Source organism: Carassius auratus, unplaced genomic scaffold (genome assembly GCF_003368295.1).
Source record: "Carassius auratus strain Wakin unplaced genomic scaffold, ASM336829v1 scaf_tig00217424, whole genome shotgun sequence".
Classification (NCBI taxonomy): domain Eukaryota; kingdom Metazoa; phylum Chordata; class Actinopteri; order Cypriniformes; family Cyprinidae; genus Carassius; species Carassius auratus.
This window is the reverse complement of record NW_020529063.1, coordinates 35,333-56,382: the sequence shown is the minus strand read 5'-3', so window position 1 is coordinate 56,382 and position 21,050 is coordinate 35,333. Positions and strand designations below refer to the sequence as shown.

At 33.5% G+C, this 21,050-nt stretch overlaps 1 long non-coding RNA gene across 1 annotated transcript in view; it reads right to left on the bottom strand.

Moving 5' to 3' along the window:
* Positions 1-375: 375 nt before the first annotated feature.
* The window catches only part of LOC113100950 (uncharacterized), a 30,225-nt gene continuing 9,550 nt past the window's right edge, over positions 376-21,050 (bottom strand). Inside the window, exon 2 of the long non-coding RNA XR_003289861.1 lies at positions 376-605. This is a non-coding gene — a long non-coding RNA (uncharacterized LOC113100950). The remainder of the gene's footprint in view (positions 606-21,050) is intronic.

Here is a 21,050-nt window from a genome sequence, read left to right as displayed (position 1 = left end):
TCAGAACTTGCATCGTCCACACTCAAATTTTGGCTGAGCAAAGAATTCACCAGTTTGGCCACTTCTAGGTCAGTCTCTGCCTTTTTTAGCTTACGTTGTCGTTCTAATTGGTTAGTTAGTGCTTCCTTTGCCATGAGAGCCTCTTCCTGAACACGTTGAGCCTCTTTAGCTTGTGTTTGCAGCCTCTGATATTCTATTTCTGCCAACGTGTCCTCCTCTATCTGCTGACGTTAGTTGTCATACTGCCTCTGCTTGATTCTCTCATCCACCATGGCTGCCTGACTGCTTGTGAGTGCAGAAGTAGCTTGCACACCAGAGATAATGGAATGACCACTGGATCTGGAATGAGAGCTGGCTTTACTGTGGGACGTTTTCCTCGATTGGCTCTTATGTTGGCTGTGACAGCGAGAAGAAGAGATTGGAGGAGGGTCCACTGGAGGTATGTAGCCAACCTCATAGTCACTCAGATGTGAAGGTGGTTTACTTTGTCTCTTGGGTCTGGCCACAGGCTCCACTGCATCACTAGCTGCAGTGTCCATATTGTTTGCTGTTGCCAGTATCCGGCTCGAAGGACCAATTTGTTGCAGATTACCACCTCTGTCAACCTTATTAAATTTTCAGTTCTACTGGCGGACAAATATGGACATTGATTCTGGTTAGAGAATCAGGCATGGTCGATGTGAATCCTTTCAAGCTTTTCTTTAATAGTACTTTCAGGTAAGCAGTGATATCCCTTACAACATCATCTGAAGATGTGATGGATCAAATGGCAGTATTTGACATAGGTTATTGTGTTGTGTGTGTGGTCTGTTAAACAGATAAAAGAGAATACAATATGAATACAACATCTGTATATATTCACTGCAAATTAACTCACAAAATATCAATAACTGATTAAATCACTCATCACAAACGAATATTTAACTATCAGATAATATATGAATATTATATATGTAAACTCCAATACAAGGCATGACGCAGCATGAAATACAACAACAGGTGTGTTCAATGTGATCAGACTAACGCGTCTTATGGAAATTAGCGCCTATTTGCGGTCAAATCGCCATCGTCATTACACATATCTAAACATTCCACAGATCGCCAGACATTCACAATTATAACTACAAAGTGTTAATTAAATATTTACATGATTACTCACATTTGTTTGCATGAACGCACAACATTTAACAATAATGGAGATCGCACGTCTGGAGCTGGCTATTGCATCAGTCTACTGGAAGTAGCAACTACAATATCAGTCCGTCAGAAACAGTTTCTTAATTTCCGTTCCTATGGTCTTTCTGACACAAATAAATGCAGTTTTGATGAGTAAACTCCTGTAAAAACAACAACAACACATAAAAAATCAATCTGATCCCAAACTCTGACCAGTGTGTGTGTATAGCACTTACACACTAATCCCCACAAGAATAAAGATGTTAAATACTCATCTGAGGAGAAGTCTATGTTGCATAATAATGAAAGGATGAGTGACGTACACTTTCTGTAAACTGAGCCAAACATTTTAACTGATTTAGGGTAGAGTAAGAATATTTAAAGTATTGCGCAAGTTAGTTCATACTTGGATATAATTTTATATGCAATATTACCTTCTCTTTTCATCATCATCTTTAAGAGTTCATGATCATTTCTGTTCATCTTTATTTCTCAGTTGATAAATCCATCCACAATTCATAAAACACAACGCATGCAACTTCCTGTCATTGAAATCATTTAAAAATCAAATCGACAGGTTAGAAAAAAAAAGCCCCAGGCCCAAATATTCAGTTATCACTAATGAACTGTTTGACAAACACTTCTTGCTTCGAAGTACAGATCTGAATTAAAAAAAAAAAATCACAAACAGTCCCCGGAGTCTCAATCTGAATCAACGGAGTCACGAACATGCTCCGAAGTGCCGATCTGAATCAACCGAGTCACGAAACATGCTCCGAAGTGTCGATCTGAATCAACCGAGTCGCGAACATGCTCCGAAGTGCCGATCTGAATCAACCGAGTCGCGAACATGCTCCGAAGTGCCGATCTGAATCAACCGAGTCGCGAACAGGCTCCGAAGTGCCGATCTGAATCAACCGAGTCGCGAACATGCTCCGAAGTGCCGATCTGAATCAACCTAGTCGCGAACATGCTCCGATGTGCCGATCTGAATCAACCGAGTCGCGAACATGCTCCGAAGTGCCGATCTGAATCAACCGAGTAGCGAACAGGCTCCGAAGTGCCGATCTGAATCAACCGAGTCACGAACATGCTCCGAAGTGCCGATCTGAATCAACCCAGTCGCGAACATGCTCCGATGTGCCGATCTGAATCAACCGAGTAGCGAACAGACTCCGATGTGACAATCTGAAAACTTCGACCAACGAATGTAAAAATTTAATGCGTTTTAATATAGTAAAATAATTTAGAAATGATCTTTCTCTATATTATATTAACAGCCTAACTTTTAACGAGGAATGCACCATAATTTCACCTTTACACTATAAAAAACACTATATTTCAGCCTATATTAATAACCTCTATGTAAATAAAACAGAATACCGTTCTACCAAATTCATTCAACATGTTATTAAATCATAATTAGTTTTTAAACACTGACAGGAACTTTCAGAGCTGATTTCAAAGTTACTGCGTTTATAAAACAACTCTATGAAAGACTCAGATCACGTATCTAAAAATAAATCGGCTATAGTAAAAGAGAAATAATAAGAGGAGTGAAGTTTCCATACCGTTCTGCTGTGTTTGGTCCTCACGCGCGTCTGACGCTCCGCGGCGCGTCTCCGCCCCTCACACGCGCGTTTACAGCGCTAAATTAATCATCTGTGCTAATTATTATACCATTTACTTCATTGTCAGCTTCAGGTAACTCATTTATTATTGTTCAATGAACTGTTTGATACAAAAAAGGTTGTATTTCAGTAATAATTCAAATTATCAAAATAAAATATATAAAATAATGGTTTATATTTTAATATCCTTTAAAATATAATTTATTTCTGTGATGTGCAGCTGTATTTTCGGCATCATTCCTCCAGTCTTCAGTGTCACATGATCTTCAGAAATCAGTCTAATATGATGATTTATTATTAGAATTATTAATAGTTGTGATGCCAAATATTATTTTGGAATCTGCGATACTTTTTTTCCGGATTCTTCGATGTATATATACTTTTTTAAAGAACAGCGTTTATTCAAAATATAAATCTCTTCTAACAATATTAATCTTTGATTTCACTTCTTATCAATTTAATACATCCTAAAAGAGTTATAAACTTTTGAACTATATTGTTTATTGTTAGAAAAGACTTCTATTTTAAATAAATGCTCTTCTTTTTAACATTTCATTCATCAAAGAATCCTGAAGAAGTATCACAGTTTCAGCAGCACAACTCTGATAATAAATCATCATATCATTCTGATTTGTGAAGATCATGTGACACTGAAGACTGGAGGAATGATGCTGACAATCCCAGAAATAAAATAGATTTTAATGTATATTAAAATTAAAAAAGTTGTTTTACTTCATAATAATATTTCACTTTTTTCCTGTATTTTTGATCAAATAAATGCAGTTTTGATGAGTAAACTCCTGTAAAAACAACAACAACAACAACAACAACACATAAAAAATCAATCTGATCCCAAACTCTGACCGGTGTGTGTGTGTGTGTTTGTGTATAGCACTTACACACTAATCCCATAAGAATAAAGATGTTAAATACTCATCTGAGGAGAAACTATGTTGCATAATAATGAAAGGATGTGTGACGTACACTTTCTGTAAACTGAGCCCAACATTTTCACTGATTTAGGGTAGAGTAAGAATATTTACAGTATTGCGCAAGTTAGTTCATACTTGGATATAATTTTATATGCAATATTACCTTTTCTTTTCATCATCATCTTTAAGAGTTCATGATCATTTCTGTTCAACTTTATTTCTCAGTTGATAAATCCATTCCACAATTCATAAAACACAACACATGCAACTTCCTGTCATTGAAATCATTTAAAAAATCAAATCGACAGGTTAGAAAAAAAAGCCTCAGGCCCAAATATTCAGTTATCACTAATGAACTGTTTGACAAACACTTCTTGCTGCGAAGTACAGATCTGAATTAAAAAAAAAAAAAAAAAAATCACAAACAGTCCCCGGAGTCTCAATCTGAATCAACGGAGTCGCGAAAATGCTCCGAAGTGCCGATCTGAATCAACCGAGTCGCGAAAAATGCTCCGAAGTGCCGATCTGAATCAACCGAGTCGCGAACATGCTCCGAAGTGTCGATCTGAATCAACCGAGACGCGAACATGCTCCGAAGTGCCGATCTGAATCAACCCAGTCGCGAACATGCTCCGATGTGCCGATCTGAATCAACCGAGTAGCGAACAGACTCCGATGTGACAATCTGAAAACTTCGACCAACGAATGTAAAAATTTAATGCGTTTTAATATAGTAAAAATAATTTATAATGATCTTTCTCTATATTATATTAACAGCCTAACTTTTAAAGAGCAATGCACCATAATTTCAACCTTTACACTATAAAAAACACTATATTTCAGCCTATATTAATAACCTCTATGGTAAATAAAACAGAATACCGTTCTTACCAAATTCATTCAACATGTTATTAAATCATAATTAGTTTTTAAACACTGACAGGAACTTTCAGAGCTGATTTCAAAGTTACTGCGTTTATAAAACAACTCTATGAAAGACTCAGATCACGTATCTAAAAATAAATCGCTATAGTAAAAGAGAAATAATAAAGAGGGAGTGAAGTTTCCATACCGTTCTGCTGTGTTTGGTCCTCACGCGCGTCTGACGCTCCGCGGCGCGTCTCCGCCCCTCACACGCGCGTTTACAGCGCTAAATTAATCATCTGTGCTAATTATTATACATTTACTTCATTGTCAGCTTCAGGTAACTCATTTATTATTGTTCAATGAACTGTTTGATACAAAAAGGTTGTATTCAGTAATAATTCAAAATTATCAAAATAAAATATATAAATAATGGTTTATATTTTAATATCCTTTAAAATATAATTTATTTCTGTGATGTGCAGCTGTATTTTCGGCATCATTCCTCCAGTCTTCAGTGTCACATGATCTTCAGAAATCAGTCTAATATGATGATTTATTATTAGAATTATTAATAGTTTGTGATGCCAAATATTATTTGAATTGGAATCTTTTTTTCCGATTCTTCGATGTATATATTTTTTTTTAAAGAACAGCGTTTATTCAAAAATATAAATCTCTTCTAACAATATTAATCTTTGATTTCACTTCTTATCATTTAATACATCCTAAAAGAGTTATAAACTTTTGAACTCTATTGTTTATTGTTAGAAAATACTTCTATTTTAAATAAATGCTCTTCTTTTTAACATTTCATTCATCAAAGAATCCTGAAGAGAAGTATCACAGTTTCAGCAGCACAACTCTGATAATAATCATCATATATTTCTGATTTGTGAAGATCATGTGACACTGAAGACTGGAGGAATGATGCTGCACAATCACAGAAATAAAATAGATTTTAATGTATATTAAAATAAAAAAGTTGTTTTACTTCATAATAATATTTCACTTTTTTCCTGTATTTTTGATCAAATAAATGCAGTTTTGATGAGTAAACTCCTGTAAAAAACAACAACAACAACACAAAAACAACAACAACAACAACAAACATAACAATCAATCTGATCCCAAACTCTGACCGGTGTGTGTGTGTGTGTTTTGTGTATAGCACTTACACACTAATCCCCACAAGAATAAAGATGTTAAATACTCATCTGAGGAGAAAACTATGTTGCATAATAATGAAAGGATGTGTGACGTACACTTTCTGTAAACTGAGCCAAACATTTTCACTGATTTAGGGTAGAGTAAGAATATTTAAAGTATAAATAAATGCTCTTCTTTTTAACATTTCATTCATCAAAGAATCCTGAAAGAAGTATCACAGTTTCAGCAGCACAACTCTGATAATAAATCATCATATTCATTCTGATTTGTGAAGATCATGTGACACTGAAGACTGGAGGAATGATGCTGACAATCACAGAAATAAAATAGATTTTAATGTATATTAAAATAAAAAAAGTTGTTTTACTTCATAATAATATTTCACTTTTTTCCTGTATTTTTGATCAAATAAATGCAGTTGATGAGTAAACTCCTGTAAAAACAACACAACAAACAACAACACACATAAAAATCAATCTGATCCCAAACTCTGACCGGTGTGTGTGTGTGTGTGTTGTGTATAGCACTTACACACTAATCCCCATAAGAATAAAGATGTTAAATACTCATCTGAGGAGAAAACTATGTTGCATAATAATGAAAGGATGTGTGACGTACACTTTCTGTAAACTGAGCCAAACATTTTCACTGATTTAGGGTAGAGTAAGAATATTTAAAGTATTGCGCAAGTTAGTTCATACTTGGATATAATTTTATATGCAATATTACCTTTTCTTTTCATCATCATCTTTAAGAGTTCATGATCATTTCTGTTCAACTTTATTTCTCAGTTGATAAATCCATCCACAATTCATAAAACACAACACATGCAACTTCCTGTCATTGAAATCATTTAAAAATCAAATCGACAGGTTAGAAAAAAAAGCCTCAGGCCCAAATATTCAGTTATCACTAATTAACTGCTTGACAAACACTTCTTGGCTTCGAAGTACAGATCTGAATAAAAAAAATAAAAAAAAAAAAATTCACAAACAGTCCCCGGAGTCTCAATCTGAATCAACGGAGTCGCGAACATGCTCAGAAGTGCCGATCTGAATCAACCGAGTCGCGAAAATGCTCCGAAGTGCCGATCTGAATCAACCGAGTCGCGAACATGCTCCGAAGTGCCGATCTGAATCAACCAAGTCGCGAACATGCTCCGAAGTGCCGATCTGAATCAACCGAGTCGCGAACATGCTCCGAAGTGCCGATCTGAATCAACCGAGTCGCGAACAGGCTCCGAAGTCCCGATCTGAAAACTTCGACCAAAGAATGTAAAAAATAACTCTATTTCTCTAATAACTCTACAACTCTATGAAAGACTCAGACCACGTATCTAAAAATAAATCGCTATAGTAAAAGAGAAATGATAAGAGGAGTGAAGTTTCCTACCGTTCTGCTGTGTTTGGTCCTCACGCGCGTCTGACGCTCCGCGGCGCGTCTCCGCCCCTCACACGCGCTTTTACAGCGCTAAATTAATCATCTTTGCTAATTATTATACATTTACTTCATTGTCAGCTTCAGGTAATTCATTTATTATTGTTCATTGAACTGTTTGATACAAAAATGGTTGTATTTCACTAATAATTCAAAATTATCAAAATAAAATATATAAAATAATGGTTTATATTTTAATATCCTTTAAAATATAATTTATTACTGTGATGTGCAGCTGTATTTTCAGCATCATTCCTCCAGTCTTCAGTGTCACATGATCTTCAGAAATCAGTCTAATATGATGATTTATTATTAGAATTATTAATAGTTGTGATGCCAAATATTATTTTGGAATCTTTTTAAGGATTCTTCGATGTATACTTTTTTTTTTAAAGAACAGCGTTTATTAAAAATATAAATCTCTTCTAACAATATTAATCTTTGATTTCACTTCTTATCAATTTAATACACCCTAAAAGAGTTATAAACTGTTAAACTCTATTGTTTATTGTTAGAAAATACTTCTATTTTAAATAAATGCTTTTCTTTTTAACATTTCTTTGATCAAAGAATCCTGTTAGAAGAGATACTTTCAAAGTATCACAGTTTCAGCAGCACAACTCTGATAATAAATCATCATAATATTCTGATTTGTGAAGATCATGTGACACTGAAGACTGGAGGAATGATGCTCACAATCACAGAAATAAAATAGATTTTAATGCATATTAAAATAAAAAAGTTGTTTTACTTCATAATAATATTTCACTTTTTTTCCTGTATTTTTGATCAAATAAATGCTGTTTTGATGAGTGAACTCCTGTAAAAACAACAACAACAACAACACATAAAAAATCAATCTGATCCCAAACTCTGACCGGTGTGTGTTTGTGTGTGTGTGTGTGTGTGTGTGTGTATAACACTTACACACTAATCCCCACAAGAATAAAGATGTTAAATACTCACCTGAGGAGAAAACTATGTTGCATAATAATGAAATGATGTGTGACGTACACTTTCTGTAAACTGAGCCAAACATTTTCACTGATTTAGGGTAGAGTAAGAATATTTAAAGTATTGCGCAAGTTAGTTCATACTTGGATATAATTTTATATACAATATTACCTTTTCTTTTCATCATCATCTTTAAGAGTTCATGATCATTTCTGTTCAACTTTATTTCTCAGTTGATAAATCCATCCACAATTCATAAAACACAACACATGCAACTTCCTGTCATTGAAATCATTTAAAAATCAAATCGACAGGTTAGAAAAAAAAGCCCTAGGCCCAAATATTCAGTTATCACTAATGAACTGTTTGACAAACACTTCTTGCTGCGAAGTACAGATCTGAATTAAAAAAAAAAAAAAAAAAAAAAAAAAAAAAATCACAAACAGTCCCCGGAGTCTCAATCTGAATCAACGGAGTCGCGAACATGCTCCGAAGTGCCGATCTGAATCAACCGAGTCGCGAAAATGCTCCGAAGTGCCGATCTGAATCAACCGAGTCGCGAACATGCTCCGAAGTGTCGATCTGAATCAACCGAGACGCGAACATGCTCCGAAGTGCCGATCTGAATCAACCCAGTCGCGAACATGCTCCGATGTGCCGATCTGAATCAACCGAGTAGCGAACAGACTCCGATGTGACAATCTGAAAACTTCGACCAACGAATGTAAAAATTTAATGCGTTTTAATATAGTAAAAATAATTTATAATGATCTTTCTCTATATTATATTAACAGCCTAACTTTTAAAGAGCAATGCACCATAATTTCACCTTTACACTATAAAAAACACTATATTTCAGCCTATATTAATAACCTTTATGTAAATAAAACAGAATACCGTTCTTACCAAATTCATTCAACATGTTATTAATTCATAATTAGTTTTTAAACACTGACAGGAACTTTCAGAGCTGATTTCAAAGTTACTGCGTTTATAAAACAACTCTATGAAAGACTCAGATCACGTATCTAAAAATAAATCGCTATAGTAAAAGAGAAATAATAAGAGGAGTGAAGTTTCCATACCGTTCTGCTGTGTTTGGTCCTCACACGCGTCTGACGCTCCGCGGCGCGTCTCCGCCCCTCACACGCGCGTTTACAGCGCTAAATTAATCATCTGTGCTAATTATTATACATTTACTTCATTGTCAGCTTCAGGTAACTCATTTATTATTGTTCAATGAACTGTTTGATACAAAAAAGGTTGTATTTCAGTAATAATTCAAAATTATCAAAATAAAATATATAAAATAATGGTTTATATTTTAATATCCTTTAAAATATAATTTATTTCTGTGATGTGCAGCGGTATTTTCGGCATCATTCCTCCAGTCTTCAGTGTCACATGATCTTCAGAAATCAGTCTAATATGATGATTTATTATTAGAATTATTAATAGTTGTGATGCCAAATATTATTTTGGAATCTGCGATACTTTTTTCCGGATTCTTCGATGTATATATATTTTTTTAAAGAACAGCGTTTATTCAAAATATAAATCTCTTCTAACAATATTAATCTTTGATTTCACTTCTTATCAATTTAATACATCCTAAAAGAGTTCTAAACTTTTGAACTCTATTGTTTATTGTTAGAAAAGACTTCTATTTTAAATAAATGCTCTTCTTTTTAACATTTCATTCATCAAAGAATCCTGAAAGAAGTATCACAGTTTCAGCAGCACAACTCTGATAATAAATCATCATATCATTCTGATTTGTGAAGATCATGTGACACTGAAGACTGGAGGAATGATGCTGACAATCACAGAAATAAAATAGATTTTAATGTATATTAAAATAAAAAAAGTTGTTTTACTTCATAATAATATTTCACTTTTTTCCTGTATTTTTGATCAAATAAATGCAGTTTTGATGAGTAAACTCCTGTAAAAACAACAACAACAACAACAACAACACATAAAAAATCAATCTGATCCCAAACTCTGACCGGTGTGTGTGTGTGTGTTTGTGTATAGCACTTACACACTAATCCCCATAAGAATAAAGATGTTAAATACTCATCTGAGGAGAAAACTATGTTGCATAATAATGAAAGGATGTGTGACGTACACTTTCCGTAAACTGAGCCAAACATTTTCACTGATTTAGGGTAGAGTAAGAATATTTACAGTATTGCGCAAGTTAGTTCATACTTGGATATAATTTTATATGCAATATTACCTTTTCTTTTCATCATCATCTTTAAGAGTTCATGATCATTTCTGTTCAACTTTATTTCTCAGTTGATAAATCCATCCACAATTCATAAAACACAACACATGCAACTTCCTGTCATTGAAATCATTTAAAAATCAAATCGACAGGTTAGAAAAAAAAGCCTCAGGCCCAAATATTCAGTTATCACTAATTAACTGCTTGACAAACACTTCTTGCTTCGAAGTACAGATCTGAATAAAAAAAAAAAAAAAAAAAAAAAATTCACAAACAGTCCCCGGAGTCTCAATCTGAATCAACGGAGTCGCGAACATGCTCAGAAGTGCCGATCTGAATCAACCGAGTCGCGAAAATGCTCCGAAGTGCCGATCTGAATCAACCGAGTCGCGAACATGCTCCGAAGTGCCGATCTGAATCAACCAAGTCGCGAACATGCTCCGAAGTGCCGATCTGAATCAACCGAGTCGCGAACATGCTCCGAAGTGCCGATCTGAATCAACCGAGTCGCGAACAGGCTCCGAAGTCCCGATCTGAAAACTTCGACCAAAGAATGTAAAAAATAACTCTATTTCTCTAATAACTCTACAACTCTATGAAAGACTCAGACCACATATCTAAAAATAAATCGCTATAGTAAAAGAGAAATGATAAGAGGAGTGAAGTTTCCTACCGTTCTGCTGTGTTTGGTCCTCACGCGCGTCTGACGCTCCGCGGCGCGTCTCCGCCCCTCACACGCGCTTTTACAGCGCTAAATTAATCATCTTTGCTAATTATTATACATTTACTTCATTGTCAGCTTCAGGTAATTCATTTATTATTGTTCATTGAACTGTTTGATACAAAAATGGTTGTATTTCAGTAATAATTAAAAATTATCAAAATAAAATATATAAAATAATGGTTTATATTTTAATATCCTTTAAAATATAATTTATTACTGTGATGTGCAGCTGTATTTTCAGCATCATTCCTCCAGTCTTCAGTGTCACATGATCTTCAGAAATCAGTCTAATATGATGATTTATTATTAGAATTATTAATAGTTGTGATGCCAAATATTATTTTGGAATCTTTTTAAGGATTCTTCGATGTATACTTTTTTTTTTAAAGAACAGCGTTTATTAAAAATATAAATCTCTTCTAACAATATTAATCTTTGATTTCACTTCTTATCAATTTAATACACCCTAAAAGAGTTATAAACTGTTAAACTCTATTGTTTATTGTTAGAAAATACTTCTATTTTAAATAAATGCTTTTCTTTTTAACATTTCTTTGATCAAAGAATCCTGTTAGAAGAGATACTTTCAAAGTATCACAGTTTCAGCAGCACAACTCTGATAATAAATCATCATAATATTCTGATTTGTGAAGATCATGTGACACTGAAGACTGGAGGAATGATGCTCACAATCACAGAAATAAAATAGATTTTAATGCATATTAAAATAAAAAAGTTGTTTTACTTCATAATAATATTTCACTTTTTTTCCTGTATTTTTGATCAAATAAATGCTGTTTTGATGAGTGAACTCCTGTAAAAACAACAACAACAACAACACATAAAAAATCAATCTGATCCCAAACTCTGACCGGTGTGTGTTTGTGTGTGTGTGTGTGTGTGTGTGTGTGTGTGTGTATAACACTTACACACTAATCCCCACAAGAATAAAGATGTTAAATACTCACCTGAGGAGAAAACTATGTTGCATAATAATGAAATGATGTGTGACGTACACTTTCTGTAAACTGAGCCAAACATTTTCACTGATTTAGGGTAGAGTAAGAATATTTAAAGTATTGCGCAAGTTAGTTCATACTTGGATATAATTTTATATGCAATATTACCTTTTCTTTTCATCATCATCTTTAAGAGTTCATGATCATTTCTGTTCAACTTTATTTCTCAGTTGATAAATCCATCCACAATTCATAAAACACAACACATGCAACTTCCTGTCATTGAAATCATTTACAAATCAAATCGACAGGTTAGAAAAAAAAGCCTCAGGCCCAAATATTCAGTTATCACTAATTAACTGTTTGACAAACACTTCTTGCTTCGAAGTACAGATCTGAATAAAAAAAAAAAAAAAAAAAAAAAATTCACAAACAGTCCCCGGAGTCTCAATCTGAATCAACGGAGTCGCGAACATGCTCCGAAGTGCCGATCTGAATCAACCGAGTCGCGAAAATGCTCCGAAGTGCCGATCTGAATCAACCGAGTCGCGAACATGCTCCGAAGTGTCGATCTGAATCAACCGAGACGCGAACATGCTCCGAAGTGCCGATCTGAATCAACCGAGTCGCGAACATGCTCCGAAGTGCCGATCTGAATCAACCGAGTCGCGAACATGCTCCGAAGTGCCGATCTGAATCAACCAAGTCGCGAACAGGCTCCGAAGTGCCGATCTGAATCAACCGAGTCACGAACATGCTCCGAAGTGACAATCTGAAAACTTCGACCAACGAATGTAAAAATTTAATGCGTTTTAATATAGTAAAAATAATTTAGAATGATCTTTCTCTATATTATATTAACAGCCTAACTTTTAAAGAGCAATGCACCATAATTTCACCTTTACACTATAAAAAACACTATATTTCAGCCTATATTAATAACCTCTATGTAAATAAAACAGAATACCGTTCTTACCAAATTCATTCAACATGTTATTAAATCATAATTAGTTTTTAAACACTGACAGGAACTTTCAGAGCTGATTTCAAAGTTACTGCGTTTATAAAACAACTCTATGAAAGACTCAGATCACGTATCTAAAAATAAATCGCTATAGTAAAAGATAAATAATAAGAGGAGTGAAGTTTCCATACCGTTCTGCTGTGTTTGGTCCTCACGCGCGTCTGACGCTCCGCGGCGCGTCTCCGCCCCTCACACGCGCGTTTACAGCGCTAAATTAATCATCTGTGCTAATTATTATACATTTACTTCATTGTCAGCTTCAGGTAACTCATTTATTATTGTTCAATGAACTGTTTGATACAAAAAAGGTTGTATTTCAGTAATAATTCAAAATTATCAAAATAAAATATATAAAATAATGGTTTATATTTTAATATCCTTTAAAATATAATTTATTTCTGTGATGTGCAGCTGTATTTTCGGCATCATTCCTCCAGTCTTCAGTGTCACATGATCTTCAGAAATCAGTCTAATATGATGATTTATTATTAGAATTATTAATAGTTGTGATGCCAAATATTATTTTGGAATCTGCGATACTTTTTTCCGGATTCTTCGATGTATATATATTTTTTTAAAGAACAGCGTTTATTCAAAATATAAATCTCTTCTAACAATATTAATCTTTGATTTCACTTCTTATCAATTTAATATATCCTAAAAGAGTTATAAACTTTTGAACTCTATTGTTTATTGTTAGAAAAGACTTCTATTTTAAATAAATGCTCTTCTTTTTAACATTTCATTCATCAAAGAATCCTGAAAGAAGTATCACAGTTTCAGCAGCACAACTCTGATAATAAATCATCATATCATTCTGATTTGTGAAGATCATGTGACACTGAAGACTGGAGGAATGATGCTGACAATCACAGAAATAAAATAGATTTTAATGTATATTAAAATAAAAAAAGTTGTTTTACTTCATAATAATATTTCACTTTTTTCCTGTATTTTTGATCAAATAAATGCAGTTTTGATGAGTAAACTCCTGTAAAAACAACAACAACAACAACACATAAAAAATCAATCTGATCCCAAACTCTGACCAGTGTGTGTGTGTGTGTGTGTGTGTGTATAGCACTTACACACTAATCCCCATAAGAATAAAGATGTTAAATACTCATCTGAGGAGAAAACTATGTTGCATAATAATGAAAGGATGTGTGACGTACACTTTCTGTAAACTGAGCCAAACATTTTCACTGATTTAGGGTAGAGTAAGAATATTTACAGTATTGCGCAAGTTAGTTCATACTTGGACATAATTTTATATGCAATATTACCTTTTCTTTTCATCATCATCTTTAAGAGTTCATGATCATTTCTGTTCAACTTTATTTCTCAGTTGATAAATCCATCCACAATTCATAAAACACAACACATGCAACTTCCTGTCATTGAAATCATTTAAAAATCAAATCGACAGGTTAGAAAAAAAAGCCTCAGGCCCAAATATTCAGTTATCACTAATGAACTGTTTGACAAACACTTCTTGCTGCGAAGTACAGATCTGAATTAAAAAAAAAAAAAAAAAAAAAAAAAAAAAAAAAAAAAATCACAAACAGTCCCCGGAGTCTCAATCTGAATCAACGGAGTCGCGAACATGCTCCGAAGTGCCGATCTGAATCAACCGAGTCGCGAACATGCTCCGAAGTGTCGATCTGAATCAACCGAGACGCGAACATGCTCCGAAGTGCCGATCTGAATCAACCCAGTCGCGAACATGCTCCGATGTGCCGATCTGAATCAACCGAGTAGCGAACAGACTCCGATGTGACAATCTGAAAACTTCGACCAACGAATGTAAAAATTTAATGCGTTTTAATATAGTAAAAATAATTTATAATGATCTTTCTCTATATTATATTAACAGCCTAACTTTTAAAGAGCAATGCACCATAATTTCACCTTTACACTATAAAAAACACTATATTTCAGCCTATATTAATAACCTCTATGTAAATAAAACAGAATACCGTTCTTACCAAATTCATTCAACATGTTATTAAATCATAATTAGTTTTTAAACACTGACAGGAACTTTCAGAGCTGATTTCAAAGTTACTGCGTTTATAAAACAACTCTATGAAAGACTCAGATCACGTATCTAAAAATAAATCGCTATAGTAAAAGAGAAATAATAAGAGGAGTGAAGTTTCCATACCGTTCTGCTGTGTTTGGTCCTCACACGCGTCTGACGCTCCGCGGCGCGTCTCCGCCCCTCACACGCGCGTTTACAGCGCTAAATTAATCATCTGTGCTAATTATTATACATTTACTTCATTGTCAGCTTCAGGTAACTCATTTATTATTGTTCAATGAACTGTTTGATACAAAAAAGGTTGTATTTCAGTAATAATTCAAAATTATCAAAATAAAATATATAAAATAATGGTTTATATTTTAATATTCTTTAAAATATAATTTATTTCTGTGATGTGCAGCGGTATTTTCGGCATCATTCCTCCAGTCTTCAGTGTCACATGATCTTCAGAAATCAGTCTAATATGATGATTTATTATTAGAATTATTAATAGTTGTGATGCCAAATATTATTTTGGAATCTTTTTAAGGATTCTTCGATGTATACTTTTTTTTTTAAAGAACAGCGTTTATTAAAAATATAAATCTCTTCTAACAATATTAATCTTTGATTTCACTTCTTATCAATTTAATACACCCTAAAAGAGTTATAAACTGTTAAACTCTATTGTTTATTGTTAGAAAATACTTCTATTTTAAATAAATGCTTTTCTTTTTAACATTTCTTTGATCAAAGAATCCTGTTAGAAGAGATACTTTCAAAGTATCACAGTTTCAGCAGCACAACTCTGATAATAAATCATCATAATATTCTGATTTGTGAAGATCATGTGACACTGAAGACTGGAGGAATGATGCTCACAATCACAGAAATAAAATAGATTTTAATGCATATTAAAATAAAAAAGTTGTTTTACTTCATAATAATATTTCACTTTTTTTCCTGTATTTTTGATCAAATAAATGCTGTTTTGATGAGTGAACTCCTGTAAAAACAACAACAACAACAACACATAAAAAATCAATCTGATCCCAAACTCTGACCGGTGTGTGTTTGTGTGTGTGTGTGTGTGTGTGTGTGTGTGTATAACACTTACACACTAATCCCCACAAGAATAAAGATGTTAAATACTCACCTGAGGAGAAAACTATGTTGCATAATAATGAAATGATGTGTGACGTACACTTTCTGTAAACTGAGCCAAACATTTTCACTGATTTAGGGTAGAGTAAGAATATTTAAAGTATTGCGCAAGTTAGTTCATACTTGGATATAATTTTATATGCAATATTACCTTTTCTTTTCATCATCATCTTTAAGAGTTCATGATCATTTCTGTTCAACTTTATTTCTCAGTTGATAAATCCATCCACAATTCATAAAACACAACACATGCAACTTCCTGTCATTGAAATCATTTACAAATCAAATCGACAGGTTAGAAAAAAAAGCCTCAGGCCCAAATATTCAGTTATCACTAATTAACTGTTTGACAAACACTTCTTGCTTCGAAGTACAGATCTGAATAAAAAAAAAAAAAAAAAAAAAAATTCACAAACAGTCCCCGGAGTCTCAATCTGAATCAACGGAGTCGCGAACATGCTCCGAAGTGCCGATCTGAATCAACCGAGTCGCGAAAATGCTCCGAAGTGCCGATCTGAATCAACCGAGTCGCGAACATGCTCCGAAGTGTCGATCTGAATCAACCGAGACGCGAACATGCTCCGAAGTGCCGATCTGAATCAACCGAGTCGCGAACATGCTCCGAAGTGCCGATCTGAATCAACCGAGTCGCGAACATGCTCCGAAGTGCCGATCTGAATCAACCAAGTCGCGAACAGGCTCCGAAGTGCCGATCTGAATCAACCGAGTCACGAACATGCTCCGAAGTGACAATCTGAAAACTTCGACCAACGAATGTAAAAATTTAATGCGTTTTAATATAGTAAAAATAATTTATAATGATCTTTCTCTATATTATATTAACAGCCTAACTTTTAAAGAGCAATGCACCATAATTTCACCTTTACACTATAAAAAACACTATATTTCAGCCTATATTAATAACCTCTATGTAAATAAAACAGAATACCGTTCTTACCAAATTCATTCAACATGTTATTAAATCATAATTAGTTTTTAAACACTGACAGGAACTTTCAGAGCTGATTTCAAAGTTACTGCGTTTATAAAACAACTCTATGAAAGACTCAGATCACGTATCTAAAAATAAATCGCTATAGTAAAAGATAAATAATAAGAGGAGTGAAGTTTCCATACCGTTCTGCTGTGTTTGGTCCTCACGCGCGTCTGACGCTCCGCGGCGCGTCTCCGCCCCTCACACGCGCGTTTACAGCGCTAAATTAATCATCTGTGCTAATTATTATACATTTACTTCATTGTCAGCTTCAGGTAACTCATTTATTATTGTTCAATGAACTGTTTGATACAAAAAAGGTTGTATTTCAGTAATAATTCAAAATTATCAAAATAAAATATATAAAATAATGGTTTATATTTTAATATCCTTTAAAATATAATTTATTTCTGTGATGTGCAGCTGTATTTTCGGCATCATTCCTCCAGTCTTCAGTGTCACATGATCTTCAGAAATCAGTCTAATATGATGATTTATTATTAGAATTATTAATAGTTGTGATGCCAAATATTATTTTGGAATCTGCGATACTTTTTTCCGGATTCTTCGATGTATATATATTTTTTTAAAGAACAGCGTTTATTCAAAATATAAATCTCTTCTAACAATATTAATCTTTGATTTCACTTCTTATCAATTTAATACATCCTAAAAGAGTTATAAACTTTTGAACTCTATTGTTTATTGTTAGAAAAGACTTCTATTTTAAATAAATGCTCTTCTTTTTAACATTTCATTCATCAAAGAATCCTGAAAGAAGTATCACAGTTTCAGCAGCACAACTCTGATAATAAATCATCATATCATTCTGATTTGTGAAGATCATGTGACACTGAAGACTGGAGGAATGATGCTGACAATCACAGAAATAAAATAGATTTTAATGTATATTAAAATAAAAAAAGTTGTTTTACTTCATAATAATATTTCACTTTTTTCCTGTATTTTTGATCAAATAAATGCAGTTTTGATGAGTAAACTCCTGTAAAAACAACAACAACAACAACACATAAAAAATCAATCTGATCCCAAACTCTGACCAGTGTGTGTGTGTGTGTGTGTGTGTGTATAGCACTTACACACTAATCCCCATAAGAATAAAGATGATAAATACTCATCTGAGGAGAAAACTATGTTGCATAATAATGAAAGGATGTGTGACGTACACTTTCTGTAAACTGAGCCAAACATTTTCACTGATTTAGGGTAGAGTAAGAATATTTACAGTATTGCGCAAGTTAGTTCATACTTGGATATAATTTTATATGCAATATTACCTTTTCTTTTCATCATGATCTTTAAGAGTTCATGATCATTTCTGTTCAACTTTATTTCTCAGTTAAAAAATACATCCACAATTCATAAAACACAACACATGCAACTTCCTGTCATTGAAATCATTTAAAAATCAAATCGACAGGTTAGAAAAAAAAGCCTCAGGCCCAAATATTCAGTTATCACTAATGAACTGTTTGACAAACACTTCTTGCTGCGAAGTACAGATCTGAATTAAAAAAAAAAAAAAAAAAAAAAAAAAAAAATCACAAACAGTCCCCGGAGTCTCAATCTGAATCAACGGAGTCGCGAACATGCTCCGAAGTGCCGATCTGAATCAACCGAGTCGCGAACATGCTCCGAAGTGTCGATCTGAATCAACCGAGACGCGAACATGCTCCGAAGTGCCGATCTGAATCAACCCAGTCGCGAACATGCTCCGAAGTGCCGATCTGAATCAACCGAGTCGCGAACAGGCTCCGAAGTGCCGATCTGAATCAACCGAGTAGCGAACAGACTCCGATGTGACAATCTGAAAACTTCGACCAACGAATGTAAAAATTTAATGCGTTTTAATATAGTAAAAATAATTTAGAATGATCTTTCTCTATATTATATTAACAGCCTAACTTTTAAAGAGCAATGCACCATAATTTCACCTTTACACTATAAAAAACACTATATTTCAGCCTATATTAATAACCTCTATGTAAATAAAACAGAATACCGTTCTTACCAAATTCATTCAACATGTTATTAAATCATAATTAGTTTTTAAACACTGACAGGAACTTTCAGAGCTGATTTCAAAGTTACTGCGTTTATAAAACAACTCTATGAAAGACTCAGATCACGTATCTAAAAATAAATCGCTATAGTAAAAGAGAAATAATAAGAGGAGTGAAGTTTCCATACCGTTCTTCTGTGTTTGGTCCTCACGCGCGTCTGACGCTCCGCGGCGCGTCTCCGCCCCTCACACGCGCGTTTACAGCGCTAAATTAATCATCTGTGCTAATTATTATACATTTACTTCATTGTCAGCTTCAGGTAACTCATTTATTATTGTTCAATGAACTGTTTGATACAAAAAAGGTTGTATTTCAGTAATAATTCAAAATTATCAAAATAAAATATATAAAATAATGGTTTATATTTTAATATCCTTTAAAATATAATTTATTTCTGTGATGTGCAGCTGTATTTTCGGCATCATTCCTCCTGTCTTCAGTGTCACATGATCTTCAGAAATCAGTCTAATATGATGATTTATTATTAGAATTATTAATAGTTGTGATGCCAAATATTATTTTGGAATCTGCGATACTTTTTTCCGGATTCTTCGATGTATATATATTTTTTTAAAGAACAGCGTTTATTCAAAATATAAATCTCTTCTAACAATATTAATCTTTGATTTCACTTCTTATCAATTTAATACATCCTAAAAGAGTTATAAACTTTTGAACTCTATTGTTTATTGTTAGAAAAGACTTCTATTTTAAATAAATGCTCTTCTTTTTAACATTTCATTCATCAAAGAATCCTGAAAGAAGTATCACAGTTTCAGCAGCACAACTCTGATAATAAATCATCATATCATTCTGATTTGTGAAGATCATGTGACACTGAAGACTGGAGGAATGATGCTGACAATCACAGAAATAAAATAGATTTTAATGTATATTAAAATAAAAAAAGTTGTTTTACTTCATAATAATATTTCACTTTTTTCCTGTATTTTTGATCAAATAAATGCAGTTTTGATGAGTAAACTCCTGTAAAAACAACAACAACAACAACAACAACACATAAAAAATCAATCTGATCCCAAACTCTGACCGGTGTGTGTGTGTGTGTTTGTGTATAGCACTTACACACTAATCCCCATAAGAATAAAGATGTTAAATACTCATCTGAGGAGAAAACTATGTTGCATAATAATGAAAGGATGTGTGACGTACACTTTCCGTAAACTGAGCCAAATATTTTCACTGATTTAGGGTAGAGTAAGAATATTTACAGTATTGCGCAAGTTAGTTCATACTTGGATATAATTTTATATGCAATATTACCTTTTCTTTTCATCATCATCTTTAAGAGTTCATGATCATTTCTGTTCAACTTTATTTCTCAGTTGATAAATCCATCCACAATTCATAAAACACAACACATGCAACTTCCTGTCATTGAAATCATTTAAAAATCAAATCGACAGGTTAGAAAAAAAAGCCTCAGGCCCAAATATTCAGTTATCACTAATTAACTGCTTGACAAACACTTCTTGCTTCGAAGTACAGATCTGAATAAAAAAAAAAAAAAAAAAAAAAAAATTCACAAACAGTCCCCGGAGTCTCAATCTGAATCAACGGAGTCGCGAACATGCTCAGAAGTGCCGATCTGAATCAACCGAGTCGCGAAAATGCTCCGAAGTGCCGATCTGAATCAACCGAGTCGCGAACATGCTCC